Source organism: Protopterus annectens, chromosome 17.part0 (assembly GCF_019279795.1).
Source record: "Protopterus annectens isolate FY-2018-M chromosome 17.part0, PAN1.0, whole genome shotgun sequence".
Classification (NCBI taxonomy): domain Eukaryota; kingdom Metazoa; phylum Chordata; order Ceratodontiformes; family Protopteridae; genus Protopterus; species Protopterus annectens.
The window spans coordinates 50,939,895-50,966,373 of NC_056751.1; positions in this window are offsets into that span (position 1 = coordinate 50,939,895).

Sequence of the window (26,479 nt, forward strand, 5' to 3'; positions counted from 1 at the left end):
TGTTCCAGGGACTTTGTGTTTACAAAATCCAGGAATCTCTGAGCCTGTACATTTGGTGTCATATAGCATTCCCAGACAATAATGGGATAATTAAAGTCATCCATGAATATGGTATTGGGTTGGATGGTTAGTGTTTTTAATAAGTTTAAATACATGGTATGGGTTTCCTGGGTCATAGAGGGGGACCTATAACTTGCAAGGAAGTGGTATTGGATTTTGCCTATGGTGATTTGAACATGGAGCAGCTCAAGTGCATTGTCCTGTTTGACCAGCCTTGAAGTATATTTATTTTTTATGCAAATTGAGACACCTCCACCTTTAGTCCCTGCTTGTGAAGTAGCTGTTCTAAATCTGTAGAAGGCATTATAACCTAGCAATGTTGATGTGCTCGCCATGGCTTTAAACCATGTCTCAGTGACTTCACAGATGTCAGCATTCTCTAGGGTGAAGAGAGTTTCTAGGGAGTGGATCTTTTTGTTTAGACTCCTAGCATTGATCAGTAATACCTTTAGATTTTCTTGTTTTTTATTTGCTATGTTGGAAATACTTTCAGTTTGGCATTGCCTAAAAAAGGCACTATGGGGAAACACAATGTTTTAGCTAATATTCAAAAGCTTAAAGGGAAAAGGTGCAGACCATCCTTGGCAAAGCAGTATGATCTGTTGACCATCTCCTTCCATGCTGACAAATATTGCACCCCCCTTAGAATGACACCAGAAACTAAGCTGATTATTAAAGTCAATCATCTTTTATTCATATTGTGGCATCATCCTTGGAGAAGGTAAAATGCTGCTCCATGCTACGCTCATACCAACCTGAGACACATATTCTGAGAGTTCCATGATATCTCTCTTCATATAGTCTAGGGAAGTATGTCTCAGGTCATTTACTCCCACAGGAACTATGAATGAGTCATATTAATACTTGTGGTCCAATGACCTGATTGCATGCGTAATGTGGCAGATCCTAGCCCCTGATAAACAACTGACTGTAACTTTCTCCTTACTAAACCTGGTGAGAGGGACATCAGTGTGTTTCACAATGGAGTGTACATTAACTAGAATGTTGGATTTTGTAGTGGCTTGCCTTATGGGCTTAGAGGTAGAGGCTCCATGAGCTGTAGCTCTATGTGTTGATGTGGGTGTTGTTTTGAAATAGTGCATTTGGGGCTGCTGAGGGTATTTATGATGTGTACTTCATCCATGAGTTCTTTGTGGTTATATTTATGTGCCTCAGCATATGTGGGTCTATATGTCTGCTTTGAATTGTGTGTGATGGGTGCAGCGTGTGTAATACTGACAACTTTATTGACATTACGAGTACTTTTATGTGAGAGCCTTGTCTCCAGTGACATTGCGTAAATACATCTCTCAGATACCATATAAGTTTGAGAATTAACTGGTTGTCAGTAAACATGAGGCAATTTGTACATTGCCTCAGAATGCCCATATCCACCAAGCTGGTAACGAAGAAGTTCATATCCATGGCAACAGACCCTTTTTTATTGATTAGACAGTTGGAGTGAGAATATCAGTCAATGTCAGTAGTATTCAGTAGTATTCAAGAATGATGAAATGAGGGGAGTCGTGTGAATGGCTGCTGCCTGGCTACTACTAGTGCTGGTCTCACCACAGCTTCACCCTGCTCAGATACAATGCTCCTTTGATTCTTCTCTCACCAGAAGCAAAACAGTAGCACCAATCCCAAGATGAGAAGCAGGCCGCAGCCTGTCTGGTGATTCACAGTCTTGTCCCAGATAATGCAAGGGTCTGTAGGCTTGGTCTAGCCTTTTCCTGGCAGATGCTTTGAATAGCAACCAGGCAACAAAATATGTTGTTCAAAGTGACAGTTCTGTTTCTGTGGCAGGCCCTTCTGGATTACACTGCCTAACTCATTAGAATGTAGTAACAGTCGCACTTCCTACCATTCCTAACATGCATGTTGCCACCACAGCTGATTGTTTCCACTATGACTACTTGTATGAGAAGGGATGTACAGGTGTTCATTAATCTTTTCAGGGTTTCCCCATTCTTAAATATGGATAATTAGCCATTACACCTTTATTGTTTCTTCAATATGTATAAGGCAAGGAAAAGGTTAAATGTGTTAAATGTCTGAGCAAACATCAATTAATTTCTATGTAAACTACAGCCTTTGTTTAATTTTCCAATATACATGACAATGCCAGTGAAGTTCCCTAAAAGTGCACTACCTGCAATATATGCACTGTTCCATGTAAACTATCATACCTCTCAACTGCCCCTGTTATTTATGAACTGCCCTGATTTTGTTATATTGCAACTCTTTTCATTTTAACCCTTTGTAAAAAGTATGTGACCTTGTGAAAAAGATGGTGAATTATACTTAATAGTAGTTAATGACAATAATTACAAGTCTAGCCTTCTTTTCTCGTTGAACAAATGTGTAATAAATTCATACTTTTCTCCTTCTGTCAACATTACAGTTTTACAGTTATATTAGTGTCCCTGATTATTTCTTGAATCCTCCTTAATTCTGCTAAGGGAGTTTGTAAATTAATCTATTTATAGATAACAAGTTTCTTGTTAGGCATCTCTGCCTTTTATTTATGTATTCCAAGTCATCGTACCTGTTATTGGCCTGTTCGCACATACTCACTGAGCTTAACCGCTTTTACTATTCTGTGTTTATATGGTGTACACAAGCACGGCTGCACCTCAATGTGGCCATTAGCTTGTATTCTGGCCATGAGCTGGTGCTGCTCAATGGGTATAGTTCCTTAATATCTTGCATATTCAATGAGTAATGCAGTTCATTGTGCACAAATGACTAATCATGTAGGATTTAGTATGCCATATACATGCTTGTGAATGACTCCTTGGGTTTGTCATGCACTGAATTATTATAATTCATGAAGAAGATGTTGATCAAGAAGATTAATTTGACATTTCATAGTTCTATATTATCCAAGTTTACATTGTTATATTTTGTGTTCTAATAAATAAATATATCTAAAAAAGGAAAATAAAAACTAATATTGTTGGTTCAAGCTAAGTCAGGTACTACTGAACTAAGTAAAATTACCTAAGGCAGAGAATTATTAGATGAATGGAATAAGTGACCCAAGATTTTTAAAAACTGGATCTTATAAAATATAAAATAATAAAGTTATATATATGAAATTGTTAGGCCTCCTTCTATTTTAGGAGCCACCATCTTACTTGTTTCCATAAGCCTTACTGTTGTATAAAGTTGAGGAAAAAAAAGGTTTTAGTTTTCTTAAAATAAATTGACAGAATGTGTGTAATATAGTGGGTTATGATCATGTCTTCAGTTGTAACCATATTAGTATGTGTTCAAAACATGGATTTCAAGCAATTTCCCTCAACAGCATGACTCAGTTGCCATTGGCAATCCCATTAAAATGTATGTAAAGAATGGGATTTATTGTAAAACTTGATAAAATTAGCACCATTAATTAAGGGGTGCCATATAATTTTCTTAAAGAAAGCTTCTGATGATACTTTAAAGAGAGATGTGACAATAGAACAGCATGACAAGTTGTTATAGTAATGTAGACAACAGAGGAAGTAAGGTCACTTATAGTGAGACAGGATGCTGAATGTGAAGGGTTTTAAGTAGAGAATGCAAGTGAATATGAAAATGGTATTTTAGCAGCAATTTGAGTAGATAGAAATGTGAGGGCAATTATAAAGGTTCATGTATAGTGTGATAAGGGATCGGTTGTAATATGATACTGGTAGCATTCATACTGTGAAAATGACTGGAATTTAGATATTATGTGACTGAGAATAGATCAAACTCTTTGATCTACTGGCATATTTATATCTACATTCATTAGTGAAATGGGTCTGTAGTTCTTTAATAAGTTTGGATCAAAATATGGTTGCAATAAGAACATTTTTTAATTGAACAAGGTAGGGATGTTTAATGCTGAAATGTCCTACATACTTACCAGAATTTTACTAAAATCAGGCAGCAGAGATTATTTAATGTTTTCTAGAAAAGAAGAAAATACAGTCCTACAGTACTTGGCTAGTTTCAAGTTATTTATTGGCTTTTCAGCATCAGATCTAGTGAAAGGGACATCCATATGACCCATAAGATTGTCTGAAATGGATTTGGGTGAAAGAAATTTAAATGAGTGCCTTTGATGTTCATTGTTATGAGGAAGGAATGAAGAGCGTATTTCTGGATACGTTTGTAAGAAAGATATTTGTATACTGTCAGGCTGAGAATCAGAAAAGCTATTGCCAACAATTAGGTTAATACTGTAATGGGATATTTAAGTTTCAAAAGACTGATAGGTATTTTAGAAGATAACTAGGCTATCATTATAGATTTGAACAGAGAAAGACGGGCAGTTTGAACTGATTTTAATTGCCATTGTAGAACAAATGTTAAAGAAATAATAACTTTGTTGTATTTATTTTATCCAGATATGTGTTTGCTTTTTCATTGGTAATGCCATCTTTTCAGAAGAATTAACCAGGCAAGAGAATTTTACAAACCAGATATTTGAAACAACGTTGAAAACCAAGTGGAACTCTAATTAACAGAAATAAAAACATGTAGCCCACCGACTTGTATATAACGACCATAGACACCTGAAGGTAAAGAATAGAATATGGTGATGGTATTTCTGCTTTCAAAAAGGCTTGTCTAACAATAAGACATAAGAAGGAGATAGGCTGAGCTGATGTATACGGTCAATGATGATTTCAGGGAGTGATACCCACGACAGTCCCTGTTAAGGGAAGCACATTGAGTCAAGTTGTTTAATTAATTAATTTATTTTTTCTTAATCCGCTTACTTCCTGTACATTAACATTGATGATTCGAAATGCTGAAGGTACATGCATCACAAACTTCCACTTCTAAAGATCTGAAACCCATGAAGCTGAAAAGCTGACTTGCCAAAAATACAAATCTTTTCATGACTATTGCAAGCTAACAAAGATCTGATGAAGGGCATGGTGAAAACATTCATAGACACAGGACATCATAGAAAGTTCTTCTGATGGATCACCTTAGTTAAAATAGCAATTTATATTTATACAGATGACATTTATTTATTAGCTTGCTTCATCCTATGTACTCCTGTCAAGTCTTTCAATGCATTATTAGGTTAGGGCCATTGTGTAAAGGGTATGTTGTCCCATCCACTTACCCAATTATCAAACTGAAATGAATGACTAACTGACTAACTAGCTAACTAACTAAATCCCTAATTTAGGTATGCTTAGTATTTATCAGCCTTAGTACTATTAAAGTTCTAGCTCTTTCCTCAGTACATTAACAGAATTTATCTTGGGCACAGTAAATCTGAATACTTCTTCATTCTCATAGTATTCTCAGAGAGCAAGTGGATCAAAATGGTCATTTATTAGTCAGGTTACAACCTGTGCCTGAGTGAACAGTAACTAAAACTTTTATGAAAAAAAAAGCTCCAGGGGCACATAAACTAGACTATTATGTAGAAAGAAATTCTGCCTAAAACACATAGTTTAAAAAACTGGACAGGACTGAAAACTTTCTGACCAAAATCTTTTCCCTGTTGCAGTATTGCAGCATCCTAGAGAAACAACAAGATAAAATATTCCGAGACATGTGTACCCATTTCCCTGACATCTTGTTTTCCCACTTTACTGAACTAGAGTAGTCCAGTTTCAGAGTTGCTGATCCCTGGGCTTTGTTTTTAGTTCCTGTTACTGATCCATTGCCTTATTAGGAAGGAGGGAAGTTTCTTTGCTTACCAGTGGGAGTGGGAAGCACTGAGCGGCCTTTTTGTCCGATTTGGTGAAGTTTCAGCCAGAAACTAGTAGTCCATTGGTCGTTTTGGGCCAATTCCTAGCTCCCTTCAGCCCCCTGCTATAAAACACGCTAAACTGTACTGCTGATCTAACCAGCATATCCTATAACTGAAAAGTTCATCTCTACTTGATTCCCAAGTAGACTATTCTCTATCTGTAAAGCCTAGCACTTACTCCTACAGTACTTGCACCTTGATAAAGCACTCTTATTATAGATAGTACCCCACCAGCCCAAAACCCACTTCCCCGGAGTCCTTTGAAAGTTCTTTATCTACTACTTCTAGTATGTCGAGGGATCAGTTGCTAGTGTCCTCTCCAGCTCAACTGGTGAACCTGGGAATATTGAGGCAATGTTACAATTGCCTCATGTACACAGACAATCCTCTCCTTCTCCCACAAAACACAAATACATGCGAGAGATGCAACTATACGGCCAAACTGGAGGCTGAGCTCTCTCAACATAGGACTGGCAAGACCAGACAGGAGGAGAAGGCAACCACACACAATACATACCCAGTCACACATGGTACCATCACAACTTCAAATCATACACATACTCACACAAAGACATACTCGGAGGCTCTGGTCAAAAATTTACCAAAACAGCAGAGGCCACCAAAGCAGACACCCAAACAACTACCACCTCACGACCCAACACATGCAACACATAGACCACACAGTCAGAGTGTCAAACAGTCACAGCCCTTAAGGCCAAACAAAATGCCAGACACACTTGTCATTGGTGATTCCATAGTCAGACACACTGACGTCCCGCTCACCAGACTGAGTAAGGAGAAGGTCACAGTAAGCTGCCTGTCGGGCGCTAGAATCCGCCACATAACGCAAGCACTCAGGTCTCTCAACAGCAGGTACAAGTACGACTCAGTCATTGTCCACGCTGGTGTCAACGACCTGAGACGTACCTCCTAGGACTACGTGAAAAGGGACGTCGAGGAGCTCTCTGATTATGTAGCCCAGGCAGGTATGACCCTGACCTTGAGCAGTATCCTACCTTCACCTAGAATGATGCCACAATACAGTGATAAGATGATCAGCTTTAATAATTGGCTTAAATTCTGGTGTCATTCAAAGGGGATCCAATGTCTGTCTGCCTGGGATGACATGCTGGACAAGCCACGCTGCTTCGTAAGGGACGGCTTGCACCTGTCACCCCTGGGCTTCCGGATATTGGCAAAGGCTCTTGCCACCCCCATAGTGCCTTTTTAGGCAAGGCTCAAATTCTAAACCTAACCCCCTAGAACACCAAATAGGAAAAAAGCTAAGGGTAATGCTGCTCAATGCCAGAAGTCTCAATCTCAAGATGCACGCACTCGAGGCCCTTCTCAATATGGAGAACATCGATGTCTGTGCTGTGACAGAAACCTGGTTCAAGGCTCCTGAGAGCACCCCAGCACTAACAGGTTTCACCTCATATCATACGCTCCGCCCCAAAAATCCGGACAACACCAAGAAAGGAGGGGGTGTCCATATTCATAAAGGACACCCACACCTCAAGGTTGGTGGCAACGCACGATGCATCGGAGACCATCCAGGTGCAATTAACCATAGGCAAGACTGCTCTGCAATTTGTAGCATGTTACAGGCCACCCTCTCAAACTCAGGAACCTCACATGGCCTTCCTGAAAACATTGGAGGATAAATGTATCTCCAAACACCATCATACTAGGTGACTTCAACTACCCTAATATAGACTGGGAACACTACTCAAGCCCGAACACTCTAACCCAAAGATTCCTGGAGTTCATAAACTCAAATGCCATGGAACAACTAGTCACCATCCCCACAAGAGGTGAAAACATACTTGATCTCATCATCACGAACATGGGATCAAAATGTTCAACACCGAAGTATACCCCTCACTGGTGAGATCAGATCATAAACTAATCTCGCTGGAGGTCCTCATCCCCCCCCCACCTGAAACAAAAAAGACCACAGTGAAAAACTTCTCAAAAGCCGATTTCACACTTCTAAAAACTAGTGTGGTCTCCTTTAAGGCCCCTGAGCCAGTGGTAAACATTACTCAAACCGCTGAATCACTTACAAATGCCTTCTACCAGCACCTACAGGACTGCATGGATCAGGCAATCCCAAACAAAACTAAGACTCTCTGTACCAAAGGCAAGCATCCAGTCTGGTGGACCCCAGCCATAAACAAGCTCTACAACAAAAGGAGGAAGCTACTACAAGATAGAGCAAAATCCTTGAAAGGTAAGACACCTTTGATCATTATAAGTAAAAAACTAAGCGCTCTCATAAAATCATCCAAGGCAAATTTTGAGAGAAAATCGCCAAGGACTCTAAAGACAATCATAAGGCCTTCTTTAGCTATGTTAGAAACCTAGGAGGAAACTCCCAGATATGCTCAGAATTAGTTGAAAATGATGTGAAAATTACTGAACCTACACACATTACTAACATACTGGCTGACAGGTTCAGTGCAAACTTCTCCCCCCCCTCCCCCCCAAAAGGAGAGATATCTATTCCAGAGGATTGTAGCCCCCCAACATCTCCAACGCCCAGGAGAGAACTGCCCTCACTAAGGCAAAAAACACAGCATCCATGGGACCGGATGGTGTCCCCGGCTGTGTGCTTCATGAACTCAACGAGGAATTAAACCCACAGTTAGGACAGCTGTTTAATCTTAGCCTCACCTCAGGATACGTACCCAAGGAGTGGCGCGGCGACTGTGGTCCCACTTCATAAGGGCGGTGCCTCCACAGACCCTGGAAATTACCGCCCCATTAGCTTGACAAGCCTTATCTGCAAAGCCATGGAGAGGATCATAATGGAACTCATAAATAAAGACATAGGGAACTTGCAGACTTTGGATCCAACCCAGTTTGGCTTTGTCAAAGGCAGATCCTGCCTCTTAAACTTGGTTGACTTTTTCGAGACAGTCACCAAGGCCATTGATGAGGGAAAGGCAGTCCATACAGCCTACCTCGACCTGGCAAAGGCCTTCACACAATACCCCACTCAGGTATCATCGAAAAACTCATCAGCTTGAATGTAAACCCATACATCACAAGATGGGTTGCAAACTGGCTAAGCAACAGAACCCACAGGGTCAGAGTTGCTGGAGCCATGTCAGACTCAAAGCCTGTCACAAGTGGTGTCCCACAGGGCTCAGTCCTGGGTCCACTCTTGTTCGGCATCTACTTTTCTGAAGTACAAGCAAACACAGGAGGGTTATGGCTGACAAAGTTTGCAGATGACTGCAAACTGGGCCATAGTCGAAAACACATCTGACACAGATATCCTCCAGAAGGGCCTCACAGAAACGGATAACTGGTGCCAGAGCCATGGCCTGAAGTTAAACGCCAAAAAATGCATAGTCATACCCTTCGGGAAAAACAAGGTTACCCCTAGCTACCATATAGGTGACAATCCACTGAGCACAGAAAAAGTCATCAGGGATCTGGGGACCCAAGTTGACAGTAGTCTTCGCTTGACACTCATGTTGCTAAAGTAGTTAGGAAAACCTTCTATATCGCCCACCTGATCATGAAGGGATTCACATCTAGATCAAGGGAGGTCATCGTCCCCCTGTACTCATCACTCATTAGACCTATGATTGAGTACAATGCCCCGTTCGGAATGTATCTGACCAGACACTTGATGCAGCTTGAAAGGCCCCAAAAGTTCCTCACCAAAAGGATAAAGGGTCTCAAAAATATGTCTTATGCTGCCCGACTGAAAGAACTCCAGCTTTATTCAGTCTCATACCGCTTGCTCAGAGGTGACCTGTGCCTGACATATAAGGACATGTCAAACCCAGATTTGATGAATATGCTTCACCTCAAAAAATCTAGATCCCTCAGAACCACAAGGGCGGGAGACTTAAACCTTGACACGGTTATAAATAGAACGTGCTGGAGGGACAGATTCATCACCCAGAGACTCCCTATGCTGTGGAACAAAATCCCAGTACATGTGAGGCAGAGCACCTCGCTGGCCTTGTTCAAGAGGAATCTTGACCAATGGATGGGAGATCGCAGATATACCCCAGGGATTACTTCAGTGTCACTGCTTGACAGAGGCACAGAAAAATGATAGGCATAGTTTTTATTCAAACTAAAGGGGTGGCGAAAGCCACATAACTATGGGCTAGGCTTATAAATGCCCTTGGGCAGATAGCCTAGTATGAACCTATGAACCTATGAACCTATGAAATTGTACTATTTACAGAAGGCTTCCAATAACAAAACGTCTTTATTGTTAAGACATCCCAGGAAGCTGGAGCAATGCCTTGGGCATTTAAACAACTTCATGTAATGTAACTGCAAGATTTAAAAGTGCCTGTAGAGCAAATGTAAAATGAGGTAGAATTTGCACATGTACATTTGTTTGTCAGAGTTTCTCAAGACCAACAAATTCCATATCCAGTTACTGGTAAATGCAGGAAGTCCTATGATACCTAATTTGTCACTGTTGGGGCTGACATGGAATTCTTCCCCATCCAAATGTCTTTTCTCCTTATATGTCTTTCCCCATATCTTGTTTATTGTGTTACCTTCCTCATCCCAAACAGTTTACTCTACATCTGTATCTATTCATGCATCATTGTGACTTCCTTATGTCTATATACTAGTGCTGTCTAAATGTTATCATTGCTTGCCTCCCTGCTGTCTCATCTCCCTCTAACCTATCCTTAACCGTTCTTTTCTACCTTCCCCCGACCACACACACCCTTATTCTCTATATATGTTGCAAATGGGGCCCTCTCCCACAATAAAAAAATATTTCCTTCACCTTATTTGTATCTCCTCACAACAACCTAAGTTAGTTTCTACTTTGCTGCATATAGCTCCAAGATTTGGCAGGTTAAACCCTGGCACTTATTACCAAATGTGAACATTTTCGTTGGTGGTTGTCTCTGTCCGTTAACGTTTCATATGTAAGAAAGGAAAATCTTGAACAAGCAGTTCTGTAAATTTGGACAACTGCATAAAAGTACACAACAGCAAGCACTGCTGGGCACAAAGCATACAGGATGTTTCCTTTGTGGTAAGTGCACTTTTTGTGGATTTGTATGCAAAATCATTTATTTATTTGTGTCTGTGATTACAGTCAAAACTTATGAATGCATAGCATCCACACAGCAGTATGCATTTCCAGCACTTTCAATGCTGACTGAACTTCATCTATTTAGAAACAATATATTTCTTTAAACTTTTGTAATATGCATTGTAGGAGAGAATGCAGTGCTTTATTCAAGCACAATTTAAAACATTCACACTGCTCCAGTTGCGTAGAAGGTTAAAGCCCTACCTATGACTCAGGAGATTTGGATTCAATTAGCGGCTCTGAAGACTGATGGATTAGCAGGAAGGGATGGGTGTTTCCATCCCGGTGTTGGGGGAGTGGTCTCAATGGGCATTTACTGTGTCAATCCCTAGCTGAGGCTGGGGACAATACACTGGTAGGAGTGCCTAAGAAAGAGTTTGGGAGGAGATATTGCTGAGCTGCTGTGGAGGTGGGAAGATATGCCACACATCTTCATTGCACACCTGCATCTGGACATACCATTGGATCCACAAAAGGAGGTGGAACAGGTAGGCCATAAAGGAAAAAGATCCCATTGTCATATACTCAGATGTGCTGAGCCCCTGGAAGGCTTGCTCTATGACTGGCCCCAGTGTACTGGGTTAAGTCTGGGGAGAGAAAGAAAGACAAGTTGATAGATGCAGGAGGTACAGGTGCTGTGGTGACAAGCTGGTATTATGCAGGACGGAAGTGAGAGAAAAAAAGATGCAAAAAAAAAAAACATTTTAAAACATTCAAATAAACACCTCACATTTGTTGACATTGATAAGGTTGCATTGCAAAGATCTAACATGTCTGAATACATCACATTGTAGATCCAAAAATAGAGACGCAAACTGTTAAAACCACAAAGTCAGAAGCCACAGAAGACCCGCAAACCACAGGAACCTGTGGTTTGCGGGTCTTCTGTGGCTTCTGACTTTGTGAATACATCACATGTTAAATCACAGGGAAAAATTGTGTAATGTTCACCAGTGGCTTTTTATCTCCAGCATGAATGAATCACTATAATATGTAGAATGTGCTATTTTTTCAGCTTTTGAATAAAGTTTGATTATTTTTGTGTAAGTGTGATTTTTGACCAGTAGTCAGTACCTTTGCATTTAAGCATGTACACAGCCTGTAATTTTAATACATTGGTAGCACCTTTAAATTAGGTTATGACTCTGTATTTATTTTTATAAATGATTGTAGTACTATATAAACATGCACGTTTTGTAGGTTTTGATATCATTTTAATATGTTTTAGGAATAAAAAATTTTAAAAGCTACTATTTGTAATTTTTTATTGTTGAAGCTTGTCCCATTTGGTGATATTGAAGTGTGGTCACATGAGTAGTACTCTTTAAGGAGTAATGCTCCTGGCTTTAATCCTTCAGACAAAACACTGATGAGGCCAGCAGGTTAAACCACAGCCTAACTGAGTTTTTTAATGGTGGACCACATGCATTGAACAATTTGTTTGAACTGTATGCTGTTTTCCATGTATTCAAATTAATCCATCCATCAGCCTTGTTTTGCATGACTATCTCTATATACAGCTATATACATCTACAAACCAAAGGGTTAAAAGGTAATACAGACAGACCATTCATTATAAACTGCAAATGACCCTTTAGGAATATCAAGTTTTTTAGCTACATGGCTTCTGAATGTCCATGACTTTTTTTTTACTTTTTAGTCTTTATGGCTACATTCAGACCAGTAAATGGGTTTCATGCCAGCACTTCAAAATGCATAGAAAAAAAAATCGAAAACCAAAACAATAAAAAAAGAACACAAATATATTGCTTTTCTGATTGCTAAATGCTAACAGTAGCTCCCCCTTCAATCCAACTTTGTCTGAAAATTGGCATTGTTATGTAAATTTTTTTTCATAAGTTAATATGTAAGGTTACAGTTAGATCACGTGAGTAATTGGTTACAAGACACTAGGACACAAGTGCACAGTCCCACACACATCCATGCACAATATTATTGCGCTCCTCTAACTTTAACCTCATTAATTTCAGACTCATAAATGTTCATCTGCACTCTGTCGAACAAACTGTGTGCAACAAACTTCCTCACACACTCCAGAACATTCAAGCACACACAAACACCTCTACATCTAATCCCTTCCCTAGCCTTTACTGTCACCCTAACCGGCAAACACTCGCATGCACGCACACACACACACACACGCACACACACGCACACACACGCACACACACACACACACAACTGTACATCTAATCCCTTCCCTAGCCTTTACTGTCACCCTAACCTGCAAACACTCGCACACACACACACACACACACACACACACACACACACACACACACACACGCACACACACAACTGTACATCTAATCCCCTCCCTAGCCTTTACTGTCAACCTAACCTGCAAACACTTGCGCACACACACACACACACACACACACACACACACACACACACACACACACACACACACACACACACACACACACACACACACACACACACACACACACACAACTGTACATCTAATACCTTTCCTAGCCATTACTGTCACCCTAACCTGCAAACACTCACGCACATACACACACACACACACACACACACACACACACACACACACACACACACACACACACACACACACACACACACACAAAACTCTACATCTAATCCCTTACCTAGCCATTAATGTCTCCATAACCTGCAAACGCTCATAGACACACACGAACACACACACTCATAAATGCATACACATATCGCTAATTTTATCCCCTTCCTTACTCTTACTCTAACCCTAATACATAAAGATTCATGCATGCATCCACCCATACCTACTTACTAATAACAACAATTTTTGATCTTCCTGCTTTTGACATAAACCACACTTAGCAAATAGTATACTGAAACTACTTATGCAGCCAAAGATAGTGTCAAACAAATTGCTGTAAGACAGAGGGCCGGATTCACGAAACCTCCGTGTAAGACTTAATATGTCTTACTCGGAGGCTGCAGTTGAATGGTATGATGTCAGCGTGCCATGAATATTCATGAGGGCACGCTGACTCATCCGTAACTCTTACACAGACTGAGTAGGCAAGCAGGGGGCGTGTCCGACTGCCGAGCAGTCTAAAAGTCCACGCCCCTGCAAGGTTCTAAAAAGCATAATGTCAACAGACATGAGAGAGTCCGCTCAAATGTACATGCACCCAACACCACACTCCCTGACACTGTAACCCCCCATCAGAGTTATAAAATGGAAAAAATTATTATTTATTTTAAATCCACGATATAGCTGCCTGTATTTGCACTTGTTTGCGCGGGTGTGCCCATTGCTTAACCACAGTTAGCAATTGTGACATTGAAGAGCATATAAGAACTACTTATGCAAATTAATCCAAATAGCAATAGCGTAATGGTAGAGCGTATGCACAAAGAGAAGGCATTCATGGTTCGAATCCCACCCCTCCCCTTCTTATTTATGTTTTAAAGCAGTATTTGAAATAATACCAGACAAATATGATTAAAATGTTATTAAAAGCAGTGACATGGCCAATGTATCAGCGAACAAAATATATATTTTTAAAAGACCCAGATATATAACAGCCTGCCGTTAAGCAACGTTTTACACAGCTAAACAGAGGTGCCCATAGTTTAATAGCGCTATACCCATCTAAACAGAGGTGCCCATAGTTTGATAGCACTTTATCCAGTTAAACAGAGTTGCCCACAGCGCAATAGAGTTGCCCAAAGGTTAAAAGCACTTTACCCAGCGCAATGTGTTTGCGCGGATGTGCGCGCCGCGCCAACCAGGGCACCGTAGGGCACCGGGAAGCAACGTAGAGCTAGGTTGCTTAAATGCAGCCACACCCCCTAGCCTGTCTAGACAGCATTAAAATAAAAGAGTGATAAGGTTCGAACCCAGGACCCTGTGCATCATAATCAAACCACAGAACCACTAAGCCATGACAGCTTTGGAGAAACAGCTACTATTAGCATACATATACATAGAAATGGTAGATTAACAATTACTAAGCAGGTCTGCAGTCAGCTTAGAATTCTCAAAAACTGCCAATCACAAAATAGTGCGGGAAATGCGGCATATTTAAGCCCCATAGGCAGGAATAATCACCATAACTGATTGTGGTACCCACTTGCAGTCAGGATGGCAGGTGTCAGAGAGGGTAATCGCTTTAGAGTGCAATGGTGGGGCATTGAGGAGTCTAAATATATGGTTTGGCTCCTAGTCTACCAACATGAAGGCCGACTCATGCAGGGCCAGGTTCAATGGGGTGCATACAAGGCAGAGGCATGGAACCAGTTGGCACATGATCTTACCAGTGCCACAGGCATTCCCAGAACTGGTGAGCAGGTCCGTCACCACTATGCGGACCTGAAGCGTCAAAAGGAGGACCAACTGAACCGATGGATCCAGGAGGCCCGTCATATGCCCAATGCCCCACTACTGAGTAAGTATCTATGTAATTCAGTATGTAAGAAATGCTATCCTAGCCTATAGTATGGATAGATATGTTCCAATATCCCTTCATTTATATTACAGCTGCAGGTGTTCATTCTGCAAATTGGCAAGCCTATGCTGATAGGCTGTTAAGGCTGTGCCACCAGGCAGGTTAGTAATTATTCAGCTGGTATTATTATAGAATATAAGTAAGACAGCCTGTAAAAGAGTTCAGTGTTGTAACCCAGTAATAAAGGTCAAATAAGCCTAGAATAAAGCTTCTGTTAGTATTCTAAGATCAGATAAGTGATGCAGCCTGAAAAAGAGTATTGTAATCCATTAATAAAGAGTAAACAAGTCTCAAATAGAGTTTCCACCTGTATTGTAATATCAGATAACTGCTTCAGCCTGAAAATGAATGTTCTAATCCATCAATAAAGGACAGACAAGTCTTGAATACATCCTTGTATATACTGTCATATGAAATAAGTGAGTCAGCTGGAAAGGATTGTTGTAATCCAGTAATAAATGTTAATAAAGCCTGGAATTAAGTACCATCCTAAAATGTAAATATAAAATAAGTGAGAGAGTGTGAGAAAGAGTTTGAAGCTACCAATAAAGGTGTAAGAAGTCTGGAATAAAGGTATACTGCATGCACTACATAATGAAATGAATGAGACAGCCACAAGCAAAGAGTGAAATATTTTTTATAAAGTACAAGACATGGACTATGTCCGTCCCACATTTTGGATATGTTGTTGTACCCTTGCATTATGGAGATAGTATGGTTGTATGAAATGCTGAACATCCACAGTTGTCTAGGCCCATATAAACTGACTGATGGGAATGCCAGTATCTCAGAAGAATATTTATAGTCCTCAACTGTTTCATGTATAGTACGTACATGTTAATCCGGTACATGAGCAGCTTGTGCTTGTGATCCCACAAATGTCAGTGTGTTGCTAGAACTGTACGTAACTGTTCAAATGTAGCAGGATACTTTACCTGAACACAGCCAGATATGAACATATATGAATACAAATGGAATGTATATTAATGTAGCAGTAACATCTCAATCACCAACATTTCTAAGGTTACATACAGGGAACTGTACTAATACATGTAGGGGATATATATCTGCATCTAGTAGGAATGTACAGTATACGTATAGGTATTTTAAGTTGTTAATGTAATATTTTACCACCCTATGTTATGTTCACAAATAATGCCATTCCACACCAAACTGGGTGTGTGTATTCACAATTAATTCCTATGGACATTTGTCCTGTTGGTTTATACATATCTGCATGTACGTTGATGCATGTGCCCTGTTCACATATCCAAACCTGATGGCCTGTTGCCACCAATCAACCCTGCATGCTGTTGGAATGTCCACTGTTGTTCTAAATATGCATGTGTTATGCTTGCTGTTCAACGTTTGGAATTCATGTGTCTTTGGTTAATGGGAATACTAATGCATGCTGTTACAACTAATTTGGAATGGTGTTGTTTGTTACTAACCCAAAATGCCATTAAATACTGCTAAACATAGGACAACTGGAAAGGCGGGTCCCAGCGGACCCACCTCTCCCACCTCAGCTGGAGATTGCACCTGGCACCAGTGCCCAGCCCGGGACCTCCTCCTCTGGTGGCTCTGTGCCACCTTCGGGTGGAAGTGCTGCAGGGGATGGGGCTCACCCCCCCTCTGCAAGCGTGGCCGGAGGAGAACCACCACTCACCCTCCAAAGGGTCCAGTCTGTGGTGCGTAGTGAGATCAGGCGTTCCGTGACTGATCCCCTACGCTAGTTTGAGGCGAGAGTGGCACAACTCACGGGTGTGCCTGCCCCTCCTATCCAGCCCCCAGCACAGCCTCGGCCTGGGCTGTGAAGGCACAGTGGTAACTGCCCATGGGTGAGGATCTCAGTTCCACTGTTGCCATCTGTGGGCTCATGGGCTTGCGATATCCAAACATCCATCCCCGTCAATTGTGTGTACCCACCACGTGTCATACTCCACCCCTGTATGTGTCTTGTTTGTCTTGTCTGTTAACCTCCCCAACCCACCTCCCTCAATATTCCTACTTTCTTTACCTCACATTCCACTCTTACCTGAAAAAAAAAAAAGGGCAATCTGTACCCGCAAAAAAATTACGCCCCATACATAGCTGCCCATTTCGCACACATGTCTGCTGGACATGTAAACTGATAATTACAATTGGCTGTACAACATACTTTGTTATCATCACTCCTCTCTCGGGGGTGGAAGGTTTCAAATCTCACTCTAAATTTCTAACATATGCACAGCTGTTGCTGGAAAAGAATTGGGCAGCTATGGGCCTTCCCTACATCCTTCCTGCACATCCCGAGCTTGTTTTCCTACTGTCCTACCCTCTTTGTGCCCCCTTTTTCACCACTTTCCTATTTCCCCATTTTCTTTTCTTTAAAAGAAATTAGCGTGGGTGTTAGCGGGAGTAAGCACTTTTAAGCAGTAGACAGCGGGTATGCACTTGTGTGCGTTTAGCTAAGCGTAGATAAGCGTAGCTAAGCATCGCACAAACTAGCTCAAACCCGCTTACAACTGCTTAAAAGTGCCTTAGTCACTCTCTATGACAAGGCCTGTAGTCTGCTCATCAGCAAAATAAAATACCCCTGTCAGTCTCAAACCCCGGACCTTGGACACACTAGACTGCATGAATTACCACTGAGCCACAGCAGATATACAATAACTTGGTGCTGTAATAAATATATCGTGCTTTACTATGAGGGAATATAAAGGGAAAATAAGAATGCCATAACAGAAATCTTGTACTGTGGGCCTTAACCAGCAGGTGTTGTTGAATTGCATGACATGTCTGTGAAAAAATAATCAGCCATGCTAGTAGGGAATAAGGTAACAGTAGCAGCTTACAAACCCCACACAGTATCAGGGCAGGATAAACACTGGCATATTTGCATAGGACACAGGCCAGACCTCCCAACAGTGACTGCTCTACAGTGATGACCCTGATTTGTAAACAAATCTTAGCTGTGCCCCTCTGACTCCCTGTGAAATGTACTAACAGTAGGCAGAAAGATGTTGAATCTCACTTAATAACAAATGTCAATAAGTGAGAGTAGACACCGCTTGCACGTCAGAAAAGGTGTAGTAATATAAATGCTCTGAATCACCCAAAGTCTGAACTGCAAAATGTCTGAACTATATGACAGGTGTATCCCAGTTATATATACCTTTCCCTGAGGCTGTTCAAATATATACGTGAGAGTATCTGGGGCCTGGAAGAGTCAGAAACACACAGGCATATCAGCTTGTCTGCTGTTACACACTCTGCAAATAGCTGTAGAATGAATCCCACAAGCATGTCCTTATGTAGAAGTACAACACAGAAATAGCAAAGGATGTAGCCATGTACTGCTAGCAACCACCTGTGACAATGCCATTGTTCAGGTGCTGAAAAGACTGCTGTGGTGCACAGTCAAAGAATACTAGGCTGACCTCTGTCTACCATCTGGATATGTCCACAGGTGGGAGCTACTCAGACAGACTACAAGCCTTCATAGACTTACAGGTACACAGCAACTCTGCACGTTCAGTAAGATAAACATCACACGAAAATAAATAATGCACACTGCAGTTCTGCACCCCTACCCAAAGGTACTATATACCCGTGTAGTCAGGCACAACCAAGGGTGTAGGTAGGCATACACAGTACAGAAATATGTCCAGTCGTCCTGAGCAGACTGTGCTAATGCCAGCACAAACCACAAACTGTTCAGATGTGAGTAACGTACTAACGACAGTATAGCAGTTCACAAACAGTGCATGTGCCTGATATTCACAATTGGTAGTACAACATACTTAGATGTCCTCACCACTCTCTCAGGGGTGGAAGGTTTCAAATATCCCACCTAATATATTGTATATGCACAGCTGTTGCTGGTAAAGAAATGGGCAGCTATGGACCTTCTCCACACCCATCGTGTACATCACAAGCTAGTTTCCCTACTGTCTTCCCCTCTTTGAGCACCCTTTATCACCACATTCCTATCTCCCCATTTACTTTTCTGTCAAAGACATGAGCGCGGGGGTTAGCAGGAGTGAGCACTTGTAAACAGTAGTAAGCGGGTTTGCACCAGTGTACACATGTGTGCGCCTAGCTTAGCATTGCTAAGATATGATAAGCTCCGCCAAGCTTAGCTTACTATTGCTAACATAAAATGAGCTAAGCTAAGCTTAGCTTAGTATTGCTAAAATACACTAAGCTGAGCTAAGCGTTGCTTAGCATCGGTAAGCGTCTCGCAAACCCACGCCAACTCACTTACAACTGCTTCAAAGTGCCTTTGTCACTCTGTATGACAAGGCCCTTGTATTGCTCAGCAGCAAAATAAAATACCCTTGTCAGTCTCAAACCCCACACCTTGGACTCACCAGTCTGCATGATGTACCACTAAGCCACAGCATATATACAATAACTTGGTGCTGAAAGAAATATAACATGCATTACAAGGAGTGCAGGTAAAGGGAAAATAGGAAAGCCATAGGAATACATTGCAATAAAGAAATATGACATGCATTACAAGGACTGAATGTAAAGGGAAAATAGGAAAGCCATAGGAATACATTGCAATAACTACTGTTGTATGTCAGTTAATTCCCTAATTCCAAAAGAAAGTACATACTCCCATGTATCCAGTGTTAGCATTAGGAGGTGTGAGTAAACTTACACACTGAGAAGAGTGTACTTGAAGAAGCAACAGTCAGGTTTTAGTACAACATGCATTTCACTGGCTACAACCCAGCTTCAGATATGAGACATATACCAACCTTCTGACTGACACAACAGTGCCCACAGCAAACAAGCACGGTCCCCACCTTGCAAAACTGAAAGGCCTATGCCTACTTAACCTATCATTTTATAGCAGTGTCCTGAAATCACAGTGAGAACTGCAATTACCACACAGCAGGTTGCATGCCATTACTAAATGGTGGGCACCAATTGGTGCAGAGGCCATCACATGCACATGTGCAGATACCTACAAAAGCAGCTTGTACTTGCTGTCCACACATGCAATAATATCATTGCAGCAACTGGAGAGAGAGAGAGAGAGAGAGAGAGAGCAAGTGAGAGAGACAGACAGACAAACAGTTGGAGAGACCAAACCAAAAAAAAAAAACAGAGGCGGTTGGAGACACCGACAAACCAAAACAAAAATTAAAACAAACAGAGGCAGTGGAGGACACCGACCTAAATAAATAAAAATAAAAAAAACATCAACAGGTACAACAGACTGAGGTGAGACATACAAAGGTAAGGCATGTAACACAGATGTATTTGCTGGCATCCGAATGATGTGTCTGAAGGGTACTCTACATTCTGTGAACAATCCTTATGTGGTAGCAGTCCGTATCTATATGTATATGCAGATGTGCATAGCGCCAGGGACATACTGCAACTGTTAGTGAAGGCAGGACATATATATGTATTTGAAGGTTGCTATGTGCACATATCTATGTAGGTTGTAGTGTGTGGCATTGAAAACAGCAAGCAGTGCAGGTATGTCATGTGGTGGTTAAATGCTGTGGGACTGAGTTACAGTCAGTGAGATCTGCTATGGCTATACGGCCTGAGGATAGCAAAATGCATTCTGCACAACACTGTGCAATATTATTACATAATCGTATGTCTCACAACTGTTCCATAATTGATATTCCCACCATGAAAGGTGGCCAGTATATCTGCATATATGTGCATGTATATGTACAGCAGTGGCTGTTTACAAGTATGTGTATATATATATATATATATATATATATATATATATATATATATATATACACACATATGTATGTGTATATATACATATGTATGTGTATATACACACACACATATATATATATATATATATATATATATATATATATATATATATATATATAGATATATGTATATATATAGATATATGCATATATACATATATAGATATATATAGATATATAGATATGTAGATATATAGATATATACATATATAGATACATATAGATATATACATATATAGATATATATAGAGATATATAGATATATACAGATATATATGGATATCTATGGATATATATATATAGAAATGTATATAAATATATGTATATATATACATATATATATATATATATATATATATATATATATATATATATATATATATATATATATATATATATATATATAGATACATATATGTATATAGATAAATATAGATATGTATATATAGAGTGATATATAAATGTATATGTATATAAATATTCAGGGAGACACAGGGGCAGACGTATTGCAACAGCTGCCTGGTGACCAATTCATGGACTGAACACCAGTGTTGATACTGCAGTGCCATACCCCATTCCAAAACACTTTACCCACTAACTACCAGATAGGTGGTTGCCTGACTAACACTGAAGGTGTCAGAAGGGAACATGGGGCACAGGTGGACAGTAGCCTCCCCTTTGAGATTCATAGATATTCCTCTGACAGACGAACAGATGCTATATATGGCAGTTAACTGATATCTGTACTGTATAATGTTAAGTGTGCCACATGACTTGCTCACACATTTCGTTTACTTGTCTTCCAGGCTAATGGCTCATCACAGGAACCCCTGCTACACAGCTGCAGAGGAACATGAAATCCACCACAGCATGGTACAGCACTATACCCTGCTGTTTTCAAGGGCCAGCCAGTATCAGCAGGAGCATACTGCACTGTGGCAAGAACTTGTTCGTCGGGTAAATGACATAGGCATGCATAACCGGACATATGAGCAGGTACGCCATCACTGCAGTGATTTAATCAGACATGTCCGGTGGCGTGTATCTGATATCTACAGACAACACCTTGCCACAGGGTGGTGGGGTGGCCATACATCCCCCCTCACCAGAGTGGAGGAACTGCTGCTAAGTGTGGTGGCCCCTGGCCTACAGCAACAACAACATCACACATGTGTCATCATGGAGGCCAGAGCCACCCAGCATAGTGGCATGGAGCATGCAGGTTACATGCCCTAGCTGTAGACTACTGTTACCTGTATTGTTAGATTATGCATGTGTGAGATGTGTACTGTGTTTAGCAGTTGTGCTGCCTATTGTGTGCAATACTGATAATTTGAATAGTATCTGTACACCTATGCCTGTTGTTCTACTGTAGTTTAGCACACTCACAGTAGCAATGCCACAGGTGTGGCCATTGACAAACTGTGTCATATTCTTGCATGTCCCCCTGGTGTGACAGCAGGGTAGACATTACATGCTGGTGAGTGTGTTAACACTTTAAACTTGGTATTGAACTGTGCATGTCATAGGTGAGGTGTAGGCCATGTGCACATAACACACCTACACATAATGCATGCTGTACATGTTTACTGTGAGACGTGAAACATCTCAGTAATATCAGTAGCTGCCTCATTCACATGCAATGCACATAGCATCAGATACAAATGTGGCAACACTGTACTGCACATTGGATAGGCATAGTTGACACGTGTTCATGTGTGCATGTGTGCATGTGTTCTTGTGTTCATGTGTTCATGTGTGCATGTGTTCATGTGTTCATGTATTCATGTGTGCATGTGTTCATGTGTGCATGTGTACATGTGTGCATGTGTTCATGTGTGCATGTGTGCATGTGTGCATGTGCAGACCATAATGTGTGTTTCCTGTCTTCCTCTCACAGGTGCTGAGGTAGGGTTTGGCGAAAGCAGCAGGCAACCTGAAGCCACTGCCACGGATAGTGGTGATGATGAAACATGTATTTTGGCACAGGGAGATTTGACAGGGTCTGTCATTGGTCCACCAATCGACAGTACACAGCGTTCAACCCCATCTATGCGCACACTCATACTGCCGTTACATCCCTCACCACCAATGGCCATAGGGGAGGGACAGCATATAGTTGGCATTGACCAGGAGAGTGTGGTACCCATGGCACGTGCATCCCCTCACAGCAGCCACAGCTGTAGACCCACAATGGTACCACATAGGCGGAGGTCCAGGGGTTCTCGGGGGAGCATCACTGGACGTATTGCCCCTGGCAGGCATGCCCTCACAGGTCTTATGATGACGACTATGGTCCGGGCTGTAATGCAGGCTCAGGCACGTATGGAACGGTACACCAGGCAGGGACTTAGGGTGCAGATGGCACATAACACCGCTATCAATGACAGCATCCGTGACCTTGCCAGTGCCATCCGGACATACACCGAGGTCATTGATAGACGTTGGGTGGAGACAATAGATGCCCTCCACAACATGTCTTTCTCAAGCCAGGACCGTGCGGGATGGTTGCGACGTCAACGCAGATGCATGCCAGCAACAGCTGGCAGTGGTCACGGACAGCCCACAGCTCACAGCTGCTCCCGTAGTGGCAGTAACAGCCCCAGCAATGCTGGGGCTGGCCTGTCCATTGTCCGTCCCAGTAGACCATGTGCACGTGGTTCTGGCCAGTCCCACTAGGGACATGGGTTCAGTCATCATACCTCTCCCTCTGATGACGCTACCCAGTCATGGTTGGTACCCGATACCATCCGTAGCACCCCTGCCAGGCACAGGTACTGTGTCCGTGGCCAGAGACAGTGAACTGTACAGCCAAGCAGGTACAGTCTGTGGCTGTCCCACAAACCACCGTATATGGCAGCCACATGGTGGAGCTGTATGCATGCAGACACACACACAAACACATTAAGCAAACAACTAGGGCTCACACATACACACACACATTACATCAACATTGGCGCATGCTGTACTGTTGTCCCACACTCACACACACACACACACACACACACACACACACACACACACACACACACACACAGACATGTCGATTGGATGGGTCAATGTCAGGCTCTGGCAAACAACAAAACACCCTGTGCATATTATGATACATGTGCCGCCTCCTGTCATCTGCATTATCGACAGAGGGACAGGCTAACATTGTGCTGATGCACAGGGTGACACTATAGCAGTGTAGCAATAATAGCGAGATGTCAAAAAGGAAGTGTAACTACATCCTTGTGGGTATAGCTGAGCAGACATTATGCATCAAAGCTTTGTTTGTCAATGTAGCATTATTTACACCACTGTTAGGTCTGAGTATGTATTATCCACCCATGTGCCACTTGGCTGATGTGTGATGTGTTGCCAGCATGTGTTAGTGAGTGGACAGTACGTGTGTGATGTGTGCAGTACAGATTAGCAAGTGTACATCTGTGAACATGGTGGGTGCGCACTGTCTGGATGTATGTGCATAGTGGACACATGGGATGTGTGGCATATCCTGTCATACACATTATTAACATCCCATTGCATCTTTCAGTGGCCAGTATGCATTCTACTACAGTTATGTACTAACATGGGTAGACGTGTGTATGACATGGGTTGACACTATGCTGCGGGTGATACCGTTAATATCAGTCAATGATTTGCAGTCTGGTAGTATACACAACCTCAACAGCATGACTATAAGAAATCATTGGATGATGTCCTGACAATTGACACACAGTAGTAGGGAACCCAGTATCAATTGGATCCTTCCGGTGCTACACTATAACACTAACCAGTGGTGATGACCGCCACCTATTACTGTGACCACACCTGTGTGTCATATAGCCCCCTTAGGTACATGCAGACACACTAGGGATGTGTCCATCCAATTCTGGGAATGCATGGAATAGCCTACAATGCATTCCCTGGATGGGACGCATATCCTACATAAGGGTATCATACAGACAGATACCTGTTGTGTGATACATGCTGTATAGAATGCTAGCCAACTATGGCATAGTCATCCTCATGTACTATACATAGTATCCCATCAGTACCACACCGGTGGTAGCCCTCAACATGTATGTCAGGTACCATTGTGTACATACAGACCCATGTTATGTCATGTGTCCCTTTGTATCCACATATCCATAGGTATTGTGGAGTCCCAAGGTGTATCACAGACATTAGAGGCCTGAATGCATATCCACAAGGCAGTCGTACACCTATAAAGACTGTCCATTCTTGGCAGACTTTGTTGTGTATGATCATGTCTGACATATACCCCAGCCATATACCCTCACTCATACTACTCTTCAGTAACTGTCATGGGTGTGTGTGCCACAGATGACCTTGGTCACAGAACACAACAGTGGATGGCCATGTCACATACATACATATGTGACCTATGATCTGAGTAGCAGCGGCACAACCTGCTAATGGAAACAAATGTATTCATGTAGTATGCAGGCTGCACACCTATGTACTGATTGAGGGGACATGTACACATATATATTTGCCACGCAGATACCTGATGTCTGCAATGCACTTACTGTTGTCATCATACTATGTCATACCATAGTAAAAGCAAAACCCACACCGTTTTGACAAACAGTCAACATTTGCAGGATTCCTACCTAACAATGTTATGATACCAGAGAGTGACGCATTAACACGGTGCGCTATTTGCTTTGCTGGCTGGTTTACCTTCTCCTGCTGTATTTGTAGGATGGTGACATCATCAGACTTTCCAAAGAGGAGTGTACATCTTCTAGTGTGCTTTCCCAGTCTCCAAAAAGGGCACTCCTTTCAAAGACAATTGCACATATGAACACACCCCCCACACACATACAGTCAGCGTTTGCAGGATTGAAACCCCTACCTATGGTTATGATACTAGAGAGAGACACATTAGCACGGCACGCTATTTGTTTTACTGGCTGATTTTCTTTCTCCTGCTGTATTTCTAGGATGGTGACATCATCAGTCTTTCCAAAGAGGAATGTACATCTTCTAGCGTGTTTTCACAGTCTCCAGAAAGGGCACTCCTTTCAAAGAAAATTGCACACACACACACACACACACACACACACACACACACACACACACACACACACACACACACACACACACACACACACACAGCAGCATTTGCAGGATTCAAACCCCTATCTACCTATGTTATGATACTAGAGAGAAAGAGAGATGCATTAGCGCGGTACGCTATTTGCTTTACTGGCTTGTTTCCCTTCTCCAGCTGTATTTATAGGATGGTGACATCACACTGGACATGGTGATGTGTGCACACTTTGTTTTATGCCATTCCAGGAATGGTCCATGTGGGTCAGCAGGTGTCAACAGC